This window comes from Myripristis murdjan, chromosome 18 (genome assembly GCF_902150065.1).
Source record: "Myripristis murdjan chromosome 18, fMyrMur1.1, whole genome shotgun sequence".
Classification (NCBI taxonomy): domain Eukaryota; kingdom Metazoa; phylum Chordata; class Actinopteri; order Holocentriformes; family Holocentridae; genus Myripristis; species Myripristis murdjan.
This window is the reverse complement of record NC_043997.1, coordinates 1,694,218-1,709,166: the sequence shown is the minus strand read 5'-3', so window position 1 is coordinate 1,709,166 and position 14,949 is coordinate 1,694,218. Positions and strand designations below refer to the sequence as shown.

Here is a 14,949-nt window from a genome sequence, read left to right as displayed (position 1 = left end):
AATGTCTGTGGTCCTTGGCCAGTCCGAATCCTCCTCTGCCCCCCTTTTATATGGGGAGCCACAGGGTTCAATCTTAGGGCCCCTGCTTTTCTCCCTGTACTTGCTTCCCCTGGGTTCCATCCTTAGAAAACATGGTGTCTTTTTCCACTGTTATGCTGACGACAGTCAGATATATGTGCCCCTGAAGAAAAGAGATGCCCTTTCAATTAAACCGCTTTTGTCATGTCTTGATGACATCAAAGCTTGGATGGCCCTAAACTTTTAAAATTTTAATGAAAAGAAAACAGAGGTGATGGTGTTTGGCCCGAGCAGCTCCTGTAAAGTCGAGCTTTTTCGGTTCCTGCCCCCAAACTCTGGAATGACTTACCTGTGCACATTAGACAGGCCTCCTCACTGTCCATTTTTAAAACCAGTCTTGAAACCCTTTTTTACTCATTGGCTTTTAACCCAGCATGAGACGTCACTCTGTTCCATTTGTTTTATTGTTTCTATCCTTTTTACTGTTTAATTGCTCTTACTGTTTTTGTTGTTTTATGATCATTTATATACAATTTGTTTGATTGTTTCTATTCTTTCTGCTGTTTTCACTGTTTTGTTGTTTTTATTTTCATTTTTGAACAGCACTTTGTTTCATCTGTGGTTGTTTTTAAAGTGCTATATAAATAAAGTTGAATTGAGTTGAGTATATACACACTTCCCCCACATTAGCATGTACACACCACCTGCTTTTTGTTACTATGTGAGGCATGTTGTGTGCTTTTGTTGCCATGGTTTGTAGCAGTAAAAGCAGGGACAGCTCGGTTTCATAAATTCTTGAACTGAACATTTTTTGCCTGATTCTCTGTTTGACTGACAGTTTCATTAATCACTAAGAGCAACAACTTGGAATTAAGTAAAAAAAAAAAATGGTAGTTTTGATGTAGTTAAGCTGCATGTTGTCACTGTATTGTAGCTCAGCTTGCTACATTATCTGGAGGGGAGCTTCAGTGCAGTGAAGCTTCATGTAATGCAGAGTAATTGGGAGCTCAGCTCACTGCATTCTCCAAGTAGCTTGCCCAACACTGGCTGCATTGTAAGATATTTATAAGCAGGGGAGACCCGTTCTGTCACATTCCTTTTTAAATTACAGAGTTTTATACTTGATTCTCGTTTTTTTCCCTTGCCATTTTTTGAACTGACAATTTTAAAGTCTCAAAAACTGGAATATTTTTGAAGATCTGCGTTGTTAACTTTTCTGTTCTGGATTTGTTTTTCCATCGTCCTTTAGTCCTGAGGGAGAAAGCTCAACCTGGAGAAGATGTCACCCTGAGCTGTCAGGCACCTGATGTCAACATCGAAGCAGCAGAGTGGACCAGACCTGACCTGAGGAAAGAAGAATATGTCTTCTTTTATCGAGACGGGCGCATTGAGTCAGACTACCAGCATCCGTCTTTTAAGAACCAGGTGGAGCTGAAAGACAAAAAGATGAAGAACGGTGACCTGTCTGTGATTCTGAAGAACGTGAAGGAGGAGGACAGTGGAACATACGAGTGTCGCATTAAAGTTGCTGGGGCCAAACGCAGGAAGAGAGCCATTATTGATGGTGCTCCCATCAGCATCATCCAGCTGGAGGTTGTAAATCCAGGTGAGTTTAACTGGGAGAGGATGACATCTGACCTGAGGTCTGTTTTATTTCATGTTGGAGGTGGATTCTGAACAGACACAGGACAGAAATATGAGAGCTTGACTTTATATTGGATCATGATTTCATACCACTACAGTAGATAATGACTGATGTGAGCAGCAGGAATCATTTATTCTGTTTCTTTTCCATTTTGAAAAAGGAACGCCCCCCTAACTTTCCATAATCTGTTAGGCAACTCTTTCAATTCTCAGAACAAAAAAGTCTCAAACTTGCAGTCTTCGGCTCTGCCAGCGGAGTGTGAAGTGACAAACTCACTGGACAGAGCTGAGCTGATCAGAGCCTTCTCTGCGCTCAGACACAGGAAGGATCTCTGTAAGTGACGCATCTTTTAAAACAGTTTAACAAAATAAAACTTAAGTGGCCCGAAATTATCAATTAAACAGACAGGTCCACGTATTTTACTCCCCGTGCACCTGTCTCTCGTTCAGTCTGTCTCTCTGTCTGTATGTTTCTGTCTGTCTCTCTCTGTCAGTCAGTCTGTCTGTCTTTCTGTCTCTCTGTCTGTCTGCCTGTCTGTCTGTCTGTCTGTCTGTCTATCTCTCTGTCTGTCTGTCTGTCTATGTATCTGTCTGTCTGTCAGTCTGTCTGTCTGTCTGTCTGTCAATATCTCTGTCTGTATGTCTGTCTGTCTCTCTGTCTGTCTGTCTGTCTCTCTGTCTGTAAGTCTGTCTATCTATCTCTCTGTCTCTCTGCCTGTGTGTCTGTCTGTCTGTCTGTCTTTCTCTATGTCTGTCTGTCTGTCTCTATGTCTGTCTGTCTCTCTATCTATAAGTCTGTCTATCTGTCTGTCTGTCTGTCTGTCTGTCTGTCTGTCTGTCTGTCTGTCTCTCTGTCTGTCTGTCTGTCTGTCTGTCTGTCTGTCTCTGTAAGTCTGTCTGTCTGTCTGTCTATCTGTCTCTGTCTGTAAGTTCTTCTGTCTGTCTGTCTGTCTGTCTGTCTGTGTGTCGCTCTGTCTGTCTGTCTGTCTGTCTGTGTGTGTGTCTCTCTGTCTGTCTGTCTCTCTGTCTGTCTGTCTCCCTATCTATCTGTCTGTCTCTCTGTCTGTCTGTCTGTTTGTCTCTCTGTCTCTCTGTCTGTCTGTCCCTCTGTCTCTCTGTCTGTCTGTCTCTCTGTCTGTCTGTCTCCCTATCTATCTGTCTGTCTCTGTCTGTCTGTCTGTCTGTTTGTCTCTCTGTCTCTCTGTCTGTCTGTCTCTCTGTCTGTCTGTGTGTTTGTCTCTCTGTCTGTCTGTCTCTCTGTCTGTCTGTGTGTTTGTCTCTCTGTCTCTCTGACTGTCTGTCTGTCTCTCTGTCTGTCTGTCTGTCTGTTTGTCTCTCTGTCTCTCTGTCTGTCTGTCCCTCTGTCTCTCTGTCTGTCTGTCTCTCTGTCTGTCTGTCTCCCTATCTATCTGTCTGTCTCTGTCTGTCTGTCTGTCTGTTTGTCTCTCTGTCTCTCTGTCTGTCTGTCTCTCTGTCTGTCTGTGTGTTTGTCTCTCTGTCTGTCTGTGTGTTTGTCTCTCTGTCTCTCTGACTGTCTGTCTGTCTGTCTCTCTGTCTGTCTGTCTCTCTGTCTGTCCTCCATGCAGGTAGTTGCTGTCCGTGGTGCTGAAATAACGTGCAGCACTTTGCTCATTAATGTTGTTGTTAATTTAAATTGATGGGATTGTTAAAATGTTAATCCTAGACTGGATTATTTCTGTGCTGAGCTGCTGTTTCAAACAGCTCAGAATGCACAGAATGAAAAAAAATACATCAGCTTTTTGTTACAAACCAACTTGAATCCTGTTTTTTTTTTTTTTTTTTTTTTTTCTGCTGAGTCTTTTTTCACCTGGTCACAGAGTTTGGTTCTGCAGGTGAAGACAGGTGCAGCCCTGGGGCGCATGGACACTGAGTTCACTGCGTCCTTCAGCTTTTGATGTGTCGCACAGCTGACAAACATAATTATGTTCATGTTTTACGGGGTGGGGCCCCATGTTAAGAATTGAAACCCCAGATGCCTAAGGCCACCACTGTATGCATATGTGTGTGTATGTATACACATACATATATATATATATATATATATATATGTATGTATGTTTGTGTGTGTGTATCTATACACTATATTACCAAAAGTATTCGCTCACCTGCCTTTACTCATACTATGAACTGAAGTGCCATCCCATTCCTAACCCATAGAGTTCAATATGATGTCGGTCCACCTTTTGCAGCTATTACAGCTTCAACTCTTCTGGGAAGACTGTCCACAAGGTTGAGGAGAGTGTTTATAGGAATTTTTGACCATTCTTCCAAAAGTGCATTGGTGAGGTCACACACTGATGTTGGTCGAGAAGGCCTGGCTCTCAGTCTCCGCTCTAATTCATCCCAAAGGTGTTCTATCGGGTTCAGGTCAGGACTCTGTGCAGGCCAGTCAAGTTCATCCACACCAGACTCTGTCATCCATGTCTTTATGGACCTTGCTTTGTGCACTGGTGCACAGTCATGTTGGAAGAGGAAGGGGCCCGCTCCAAACTGTTCCCACAAGGTTGGGAGCATGGAATTGTCCAAAATGTTTTGGTATGCTGAAGCATTCAAAGTTCCTTTCACTGGAACTAAGGGGCCAAGCCCAGCTCCTGAAAAACAACCCCACACCATAATTCCTCCTCCACCAAATTTCACAGTCGGCACAATGCAGTCTGAAATGTACCGTTCTCCTGGCAACCTCCAAACCCAGACTCGTCCATCAGATTGCCAGATGGAAAAGCGTGATTCATCACTCCAGAGAACGCGTCTCCACTGCTCTAGAGGCCAGTGGCGGCGTGCTTTACACCATTGCATCCGACGCTTTGCATTGCACTTGGTGATGTGTGGCTTGGCTGCAGCTGCTCGGCCATGGAAACCCATTCCATGAAGCTCTCTGCGTACTGTACTTGGGCTAATCTGAAGGTCACATGAAGTTTGTAGCTCTGTAGCAACTGACTGTGCAGAAAGTCGGCGACCTCTTTGCACTATGCGCTTCAGCATCCGCTGACCCCTCTCCGTCACTTTACGTGGCCTACCACTTCGTGGCTGAGTTGCTGTTGTTCCCAAACGCTTCCATTTTGTTATAATAGAGCTGACAGTTGACTGTGGAATATTTAGGAGCGAGGAAATTTCACGACTGGATTTGTTGCACAGGTGGCATCCTATGACAGTTCCACGCTGGAATTCACTGAGCTCCTGAGAGCGGCCCATTCTTTCACAAATGTCTTGTTTCACAGTCTGCATGCCTGAGTGCTTGATTTTATACACCTGTGGCCAGGCCAAGTGATTAGGACACCTGATTCTGATCATTTGAATGGGTGAGCGAATACTTTTGGTAATATAGTGTATATATATATACAGACACACACACGTGAATAAAGATGTGTTGTTAACTTTTCTGTTCTGTGTTTGTTTTTCCATCATCCTTTAGTCCAGAAGGAGAAAACTGGAGACGATGTCACCCTGAGCTGTCAGGCTCCTGATGGCATCGACATCATAGTGGCAGAGTGGAGAAGATCTGACCTGAAGAAAGAACCTCTCTTCCTTTACCAAGACGGGCGCGTTGACTCAGAGAACCAGCATCCGTCTTTTAAGAACCGGGTGCAGCTGAAAGACAGAGAGATGAAGAACGGCGACCTGTCTGTGATTCTGAAGAACGTGACGGAGGAGGACAGTGGAACATATGAGTGTCACTTTAAAGCTGATGGAGCCAAACGCAGGAAGAGAGCCATTATTAAAAGTGATCCCATCAGCACCATCAGGCTGACGATTGCAGGTCGAGGTGAGTTTAACTGGGACAGGATGACATCTGACCTGAGGTCTGTTTTATTTAATGTTGGAGGTTGATTCTGAACAGACACAGGACAGAAATATGAGAGCTTGACTTTATACTTTGATCATGATTTCATAGCACTACAGTAGATAATGACTGATGTGAGCAGCAGGAATCATTTATTCTGTTTCCTTCCTTATTGTTAAATCTATATTTTTAAATGTATAAAGTGAGGTCCATTTTTCAAAAGGCCTTGTCCCAGCTGTTCCACAAGTGAAGCCCTTCACAGATGGACATGTTGTCTTGAACATGTGTCCTAACCCTTGTTGGTACCAAACATGTTCCCCTCAGTTCAGTCAGTGAGAGTCAGGAGAGAAAACTGACATGTTTCCAGACAAACTCCCACATGAGTCTGATGAGGAGGACATGCAGCCTTTTCCTCTGACCCTCATCTGTTTACTCACCAACCTGACTTTGTCTCTGTCTCTGTCTTTGTCTTTGTCTTTGATTTTTTGTTTCAGACCCTGGACTTACTGCAGTGGCTATTGGTCTTGGAGTGGCACTGAGTCTTTGTGCTGTGGTTGCTTTTGTGGCTGTTGCTGTGGCTGTTGTGATGTACAGAAAACTAGAAGTATACAGGTGTGAATTGAGTGTAAAGCAGGAGGGTTAGCAGTGTGTCAGGAGTGTGTCAGGAGTGTGTTAGCAGTGTGTCAGGAGTGTGTTAGCAGTGTGTCAGGAGTGTGTCAGGAGTGTGTCAGCAGTGTGTCAGGAGTGTGTTGTGGTTCTGGATCCAGACGCTGCCTCAGCTGAACTGTAGCTGTGTGTGAGTCGGGTGGAGGAGGCCAGCGGGGTCGGCTCGGCTGATGCCAGGTTGTGTCGGGCTTCACATGAGAGAAGGAGTTTCAGGTCAGTGTGGTGTTGGACCAGTCAGCAGTGAAGGTGTGGGAGCTGTTTCTGCTGACTGGAGTCCATCATGACCCAGGACTGTTGCAGGTTCATAAACTGTCCTGAGGGTAGCAGTTAGAAAAGATGGATATTTTGGGGTGGGGGAAACATTAAAATGAGCAAAGTGGTGGTCAGAGTTGTGGCAGAGCTGCTGTCAGAGCAGAGCAGCTGCAGGAGGCTTTAGTGGAAGGAGCCAGACGCTGATTCTGACCAGTGAATAATGAGATGATGCCACGATCAAACTCACAGGATAAATCCAAAACATCTAAACAGCACCAGATCAAAACCAGAAGCAGAGATCCCATGAAAGAGTGTGAGGTGAGGGAGAGAGCAGCTGCAGTGTTGAGGCAGCTCCTGAACACAGAACCACAAAGTGCACATGTAACACAGATGATCTGTACTTATTCATTTGTTCTTCTGAAGGTCACATTAAGCTGTGGCAGCTACGCAGCACGCTGACTAAACTGCATATTGTAAATGGCACTTTTGTTTTTGCATTTGTGTTTTTATCATGATTATGACTTTGTGAGGCTCAACAGGCTAGAAAAAACCTTGCTATTTATCTTTTTTTTTTTTAATGTAATTTGTATATATATATATATAATATCTAGTTGTTCTGGTCAGTATAATGGTTGGTATAATAATGCTAATAACTGCTTTCAGTTGAGTAGCTGCTGCTTTACAGTAACATCCATAACAAGTGTTACCAGGCTTAATCAAATTTTACATGGAAGCTGATGAATATTTAATGAAGAAACAGCTGTTAGATATTATGTTAATGAGCTAATGTCTAATTGATTGTTCATGTGTTTTCTGGGAATCCTTATATTGTTGTATTGTTTACTTTATGCATCGCTGCTGATTATTTGAGAATAATCCACTAAATGTGATGTAAGTGCAGTGAAGTGGTGCAGCACACAGTGAACACTGAACCATCACCTGGTCATCACACACCAAGCCTGTGTGTGAGTGAAGCTACACGCTGAGTCATGACTTGATGACCATGACTTGGCATCCTTCAGCAGCAGGAGAGATGCAGCTTCTCTGCTTCATTCATCTGCTTTGAACAGACTTTATTGACACCGTCTACAGTGTTAAAGAATGAGGCAGATTCATCACGAGGTTTAGTATCACCTTCAGCTTGTTTGTGTGTGTGTGTGTGTGTGTGTGTGTGTGTGTTTGTGTGTGTTTGTGTGTGTGTGAGTGTGACTTTGTAGAGAGCAAATGGATCAATACAGAAGCAACAGGAGGAAGGAGAACAAACACTAAAAACAGGCATTAAACCAAGCAACACAAATAAAGAAATGATGGATGAGGGATTATTTTGTAATTTCCTACATATCTTTACAGTCTGCTCTGTGTAGCTTTTGGCTCTCCAGCTGCGGGGTGAGTGGTTTTCCAAAGTCAGTGGCCACACGGCATTTTCTCCAGCCAATAAGAGGCAAGCCTCACTGAGATCGTGACGGTGTACCGGAGGGTGCGGTAACCATCAGTCATTAGTTAATCTGCCAATCAGAGGTTAACAATCCTCTCTCAGTCAAAACTGAACCAGCTGTCGATCACCTTTTGCAGACATTCTCACTCGATTCAGCCAAAGAAGTGGAGATGGTCTGGCCGGCCAACAGTGAAACTGTGGCTCCTTCTTAAACCCATTTCCAAAGTCTGTGTGCAGCCACGGGGGAGTGGCCACACAGCACAGATTCAGTGTTTCACTGCTGCTGCCCTCGCACCTCGGGGAGCAGACATGATGTGAAGAGCAAAACAGCTGCAGCAGCACGTCAGCTGTGAGGATGGTACATCGGTAAGACACAGGACTTCTATGTGAGGAGACCTGGGTTCAGCTCCTGCTCACAGAGACCAGGCTCTGATCTTGACGCCTGTTTGTCTGCTTGCTGTGAATGTATTGTGCCTGAACCTGAGCTTCTTCTGACCATAACTACGTGGTCTGTGTTTTTGAGATCCATCTATCTATCTATCTATCTATCTATCTATCTATCTATCTATTTGTCGGTCTCCGTCTGTCTGTCTGTATAGATAGACAAACACTGGGCAAACAGCTGATTTCTCACCTGTAAGGAAAGAAGAGCTAAACAAGATCCTCTGTGAATTTTATGGAGCTTTATTTTCTATAATAAAGAGAATGAAATGCCTCAGCAGATTCAGCACCACGGACAGTACCTGCCTCAGCAGATTCAGCACCACGGACAGTACCCGCGGAGGCAGATTCAGCACCACGGACAGTACCCGCTGAGGCAGATTCAGCACCACGGACAGTACCTGCTGAGACGTATTCAGCACCACGGATAGTACCTGCTGAGGCAGATTCAGCACCACGGACAGTACCCGCTGAGTCAGATTCAGCACCACGGACAGCACCCGCTGAGGCAGATTCAGCACCACGGACAGCACCACACTACCTTCCACCACAGTTTCCACATAACCACTGATCCGGTTGGAGGTCTCCTCCTGCGTCTGCTCTCCAAAGCAGTGGCAGTGATGTCAGAGGTCTTTTGCAGCGCCCCTGTTATTAATGATCCATTCAAAGTGACGTCCTGCTCAGTTCTTCGGCTACAATGACCGGGAGAATGGCCCTCTGGGCTTCCATACTTGCAACGCTGCGTAATGCAACAGGCTGTATTTTACTGGGTATTTTATTGTGCACGCTGCTTCTTTAACACGTGCAGCGGCAGCAGCCAATCAGGAGGCTGCAGCGCCCTCTGCCGGAGAGAGAGAGGAGCGACGCCAGACTGAGGAGACGAGAGAGGAGCCGCAAACCAGTGAGGAGAGCCGGAAAACAGGAGTAAAGAGGCAACTTCTGGGAAATCTACCTCTTTATTTTCCCTTTTTGGAGTTTTGAAGTGTTCATGCTGTTTTTGTGTGGCTGCATCCTGGTTCTTGTGCTCTGGAAGTGAACGGGGATTTGCTGAGTTGAGACTTTACTTCTCTGCGTGTCGGTTTGCGGGGGAATTCCTTGTTTTTCAAGACGACATGTACAAGCGAACTTTCCAGAAGCTCAGCTGAACCAGTTTGAGAGAGTTTACTGTCGTGTGTTCTGTCGCTTTCTCTGTGGATTTCAAGCGAGCGTCGTCAGTAGAGTGCAGCTAGCGTACGTGTCGCCGCCATTACGGGGCACGGCTCAGGCACGTCGCCGCCGTTAAAAGCCCGCGGTCCAGTGTTATTGGTCAACTAGTTTAAAAGGTCAACTGGTTTTAAAGGTTAACTGGTTTTCGCATCTCCAGTGCTGCACCAGCAGGAAGGTTGTGGGTTTGAATCTCGGCCCCAGATCCTCTCTAGGTGGAGTTTGCAGATTCTCTGCTGGTGTGTGTTGGTTTTCTCCCACAGCCCAAACACAAGCAGCTCAGGGGAAGTGGAGACTTTCAAAGTCAGCGTGTGTGTGTGTGTGTGTGTGTGTGTGTGTGTGTGTGTGTGTGTGTGTGTGTGTGTGTACTGTACTGTACTGTACTTTAAAGGGTCAGTGTATTACTGCAGTACTTGTACTGCAGCAGCCTGGTATTGATGTAGTGGAAACACATCCTGCTGCTGCTGAGTGGCTCTCTGCTGACCCCTGCTGGTTCAAACTAACAAATGGCACAAGAACTTTTAAATCACTGTAGTTTCAATGCAGTTCAATGCATGTTCTATAGTTTGTTAACTATAATGACTGTGTAGTGGTTTTAGATGCAATGTATTGAACCTGTAGTTATTTTATGTTACTGTATTTTATTATCACTATCATTCTCAATTTCTATTTCTCTTTTTAATTGATTGATTTTATTGTTTTAAATTGTGTCTTGTTGGTTTTATTGTCTCTGTAAAGCACTTTGAATTATCTTGTGTTGAATTGTGCTATACAAATAAACCTGCTTGCCTTGCATGTCTGGTTGTCGATGATGCATTTATTTTTTCAGCTAGAAAAAAGACTATCAACATAATTTGAAAGCAGCGTTATCTTCCGGTACGTAATGTGGCAAAGAGAAGCTCTTCCTCTTCACATGGAAGTTTCTGAAACATGACAACAGAGGCAGCAGGAGGCCTGGACCCAGGTGGCAGAGCAAAGGCAGTCCTGCTATTTTCAAAGAACTGTTGACCGAGCTGAAGACCTCCAATACTGGCACCAGAATGATGGTTTGTGTGTGTGTGTGTGTGTGTGTGTGTGTGTGTGTGTGTGCGTGTGGTCGGTCGTGCCTCAGCTTCCTCTTTGACATCAGATGAGCTCTCACCACGTCAGAGAGTTCAGTTAAAGTCAGGCCTGTTAGAAAGTGTCTGGTTTGTCCGCTTTGAGCAGGAAACACAGAAAACCAAGGAAGTGCGAGCGCCCGTTCATGGGCTCTTAAAGGGAAAGTTCACCCTCAGCACATCAGGGCCTGAAAGCTAACGGCTACAGAAGGTGCAGGAGTAAGCAGGGCCAGCAGGGGGAGCAGGACCAGGTACAGCAGGACCAGCAGGGGGAGCAGGACCAGGGCCAGCAGGACCAGCAGGGGGAGCAGGACCAGGTACAGCAGGACCAGCAGGGGGAGCAGGACCAGGTACAGCAGGGCCAGCAGGGGGGAGCAGGACCAGGTACAGCAGGACCAGCAGGGGGGAGCAGGACCAGGTACAGCAGGGCCAGCAGGGGGAGCAGGACCAGGTACAGCAGGGGGAGCAGGACCAGGCACAGCAGGGCCAGCAGGGGGAGCAGGACCAGGTACAGCAGGACCAGCAGGGGGAGCAGGACCAGGTACTGCAGGGCTCGGGGACAGAGCCTAAAGATGGACGTCACATCCACACAGACCCAAAGCGCTCACACACACAGAGGAGAGCGGCTTAGAAACTCAGAAAACATGACGGTCACAGGTGAAGGACGACAGGAGAGAGAAGAAGAGAGAGACTGTGGGGGGGGCATCTGAACCAGCAGGAACTAAACTCAACAAAGAAAGAGACTGAGCCGCCCTCAGAGCCCAAATCTAGATTATATTACTGACAGATCAAAGAACAACAAACAAATAGTCTTCAGTTTGTCTTTCAGAGTAACAGAAGAGTTTGCCTCCCTAATTTCTGTAAATTCTTTAAGTACACAAGAGGAGCCATGTGGGAGAGAAACCAAACCACTGTCGTCAGTGTAATTTTGCATTTAATTCCTCATTCCTCAAGCTCTCACTTCCTGGTGGGTAAAACTAGATGTAAAAAAAAAATCCACTTGTGTTCATGTGCAGTGTTATGAAAATTGCATTATGATATTACCATTATTTCCATGACACTGTATGGAAGAGTGCAGACAGTAGTTTTCCGCTCTTCACCCAACTGAGAGTGTAATATGATGTGTGTTGTAGCTGAACTGTTGAAGATTACCATATAAGGATTCATTTCCTGTTAGAATGGAATAGATAACTGCTGACATGTGAACACGTTCCTCAGCGAGAGGTCGCTGCCCAGCGTGGTAAGCTACTCAAACATTCACTACTCAACTGGGCGTTGTCTGTCTCCTTTAGCAGTAGGTGTTCTCAGAATTTTATTAACATGCAGAAATGTTGTCAACCTTTGATTTTGTCGTCTATCTTTCACCAAGTGTGACCTTTCCACTGGTTTACTGCGATAACCACAGCAGAAGGCAAAGCATGTGGGGCCTGCATGTAGCAGACATGACGTCGTGTTTTCAGACGCCAGCTGCGGCTCACTGAGGTCTGATTAGATCAGGTTGTTACCGTTCTCAGAAAACCCTGCACTGTTAAATCCTGTTAAATCTAGATTTTATTTTGATTTACCGACTTGATTGTGTGACTTTGTAGGACGTTCATGTGCTCTTCCTGCCTTTAAACTGAAATACACAATGAGCACCACCTGAGTGGGATTCAAGTTAAAGAACATCTCAGCAGACACTCAGAGAAACCGTACCACTGTCAGTACCTCACCACTCTGCTGTCAGTGTGGGAGTGTGTGTGTTACTGGGTGGAAACTGGCCACTCAATCCTCAAAAAAATCACATTTAGAAATGCCTCAGGAGTTCAAGAAGACTTTTTTACCCCATTATAACCCAAAATATTTCACTCCAAAGCTTATGTTTTTATGTTTGTTTTTTTTTAGCATTTGATATCAAAACATGAGATTCAAGACAGGCATTTAAAGTGTTGACATGAACCTGAGGGACTTTATCCTTCCTCGTCCTTAACACTGGGATCAAATCTGATCAAACAGAACACCTACTCTGACAAGGTGAGTGTCTGTCAGCCCTGAGCGACGAATCAAAACAGCTCGTACAGTCACATGACTTTTACACCAGGAGACAAAGGAGCAGCTTCACACTTTATTCTTTTCTCAGCTGTTTGATACAGTAAATAAATTTTGCAAATTAAGTTACATTAAATCAAAAGTACATCACATGCAAGTTAAAATATGAGCGCGCCCCCTGCTGGGCTACATTTTAAGTCCAGCTGATGGTTTTTGGACGTTAGTCTCTTTATACACACTCAGCAGAAAGAGCTCCAGTTTGAAGGCTGTTAATAGAATGCGGTTGTGGTTGTGTGAGAACGTTCTCTTGCGCCTGATATAAAAAACTCTGACTCATTAACACATACAGAGAAGGCTCAGGGTGGAGGGGAGGGTTTGGGAGAGGGCTGGTGCAGGTTGGTTAGCCACAAGTGAACTGAAACCGGCAGAATTTTCCATCACAGCTTTGACAAAACCACAGAAACAAACAAACAAGAAGACAAATGAGATTAAACTTTGACCGTGTGGGAAGTTGGGTCACTGCGGCAACATTTAAATTAAATTAAACATAAAATTGGCAATTATCCCCAGATCCTGTTCAACAGAATGTATGTAACCACGTATCAAAAAAGCTCATCATGAGGTTGTGCAAATTAACAGCAGAAACTCCTGAGGTCAAAACAAAAGCATGTGAACAATCGGAGGATTCAGCTCCATATTTTAATGGGTTTGCTCCACTACAGATATCTTTACATGCAACATGCAGAATAAATAAACAGATGTACTGCAGGTCACTTTGAGGATCTGCGGGTCCAGCTGCAGCCCCTGGACCACCAGTTGGACATCAGTGGTTGAACTGGGATGGAGGTCTACTTCAACGAAGAGTAAATAACCTCTGGTTCTGATGGAGAGGCTGAACACACACACACACACACACACACACACACATTTTAAACATGCTTCACCAAAGAGCTCTTGGAAGAAGCAGAAAGAGGAAGCCATTGGCTCTGGCTGAGGCGGCGAGACAAGGCTTGGGGGGGTAACATCTAAATAAGCTGAGCAGCAGGGAGTGTCAGGGAGACGTCCTGTTCACTGCCCCGCCACCACGAGATGTTCTGGGTTGGGGGGCGAAACATCAATAAGCGTTTGTCCCCAGCTGATGACCCTGCAGCAACACTTTGTGGTATGCAGTCAGGCTTAGGCCTGACTCAGGGAAGAGGACACCCCTGCCATGCACAGTCCACCATGGGCACCACTGGAGGTGCGACAAGCCAAAGGCCTAGCAGGAAGATCACCTCCCTTAGAATAATAATAACATGATCAGTAAAACCACTCTGTGCTGGCTGTTCGGCTGTTTCACCTGACTGGACTGTTGTCTCACCTGACTGGACGTTTTCAGTCCAAACCCCCCACAGGTTTGGGTTAGCAGGTCCCTGCTGCACCTTTTAGTGGCTCAGAGGCTGTTAGCATCTGTTCCTGTCATCAGTCTGTCTCTCTGACTGGCTGGAGGGGGGGGCACATGGACCTTCGCTCCAGAGACCCAGGATCCAGTCCTGTCTGGAACTGTGACAAACCCTTTCTTGATCTTAACAAAGACCCTTTCCTAACATTAACCAAGTAGCTAATGAAAGCTAATCTAATGATAACTAATGATAACAGCCTTCTGATTACAGTTAAATTATTTTATCCCATTCAGGTTCTTGGAGGGGGGCTAACGCCGGATTAACCGGCTCGATGTGCTGCAGGGACCTCTGGGTGCACGACTCAGGTACTCGAGTGACTCAACTCCCCAACTCTTTAGTTCGACACTCATCCAAACTCGAGTCAGAAGAAAGAGTCAAACCTCCCCTCCCTAACAATCAGTGACGTCACCCAGCCCTGTGGCGGCGCTATCTTTGGCACCTAAAGTTCATATTTCAACTCTGACGAACGCTCTTGTATCCAGTTGGATACCAGATCCCAGCAGCCAAACCGTCCAGAGCGGCTGCAGTCTCTGAGTTTCCTGAGTTACAAACCATTAATTTAACAGCATCGTGACCTTGGAGACGTCGTCAGTCAGACGGGGCCAAAATGTATTTAGCTTTATTTCTAACAGCACAGCTCCCACTGCTCACCATGTGGAGGCACTTTGTGACCTGAAAGACGGGACGCAGACACACAAACTGAATCTTCTTCAAGGGAAGAGGAACTTTACCTTTATTCCTGTGGGGTTTGATGACCACTTGTCCATAAGTGACGTCTCCAGGTCCTTTCACCTCTGAGGAAACTGAACCAGGAGCACAGTCTGCAAAATACAACAGTCATGAAATATGATTGTTGCTGCTCCAACCAGCTGACTACAAAATGTTCTCATCATGATGGCAGATATGAGTCTTTAGTGACAA

At 45.5% G+C, this 14,949-nt stretch overlaps 1 protein-coding gene and 1 long non-coding RNA gene across 4 annotated transcripts in view; one reads left to right on the top strand and one right to left on the bottom strand.

Annotated features, from left to right (window-relative positions):
• The window catches only part of LOC115376640 (CD226 antigen-like), a 122,131-nt gene that overhangs the window by 51,124 nt on the left and 56,058 nt on the right, over positions 1–14,949 (top strand). The window lies entirely within an intron of this gene.
• LOC115376755 (uncharacterized) overlaps positions 12,774–14,949 on the bottom strand; it is a 7,323-nt gene continuing 5,147 nt past the window's right edge. For both annotated transcript variants that reach the window (XR_003929848.1, XR_003929847.1), the window contains 2 exons: positions 14,760–14,849; positions 12,774–13,478 (listed from right to left, as the gene is read on the bottom strand). This is a non-coding gene — a long non-coding RNA (uncharacterized LOC115376755). The remainder of the gene's footprint in view (positions 13,479–14,759; positions 14,850–14,949) is intronic.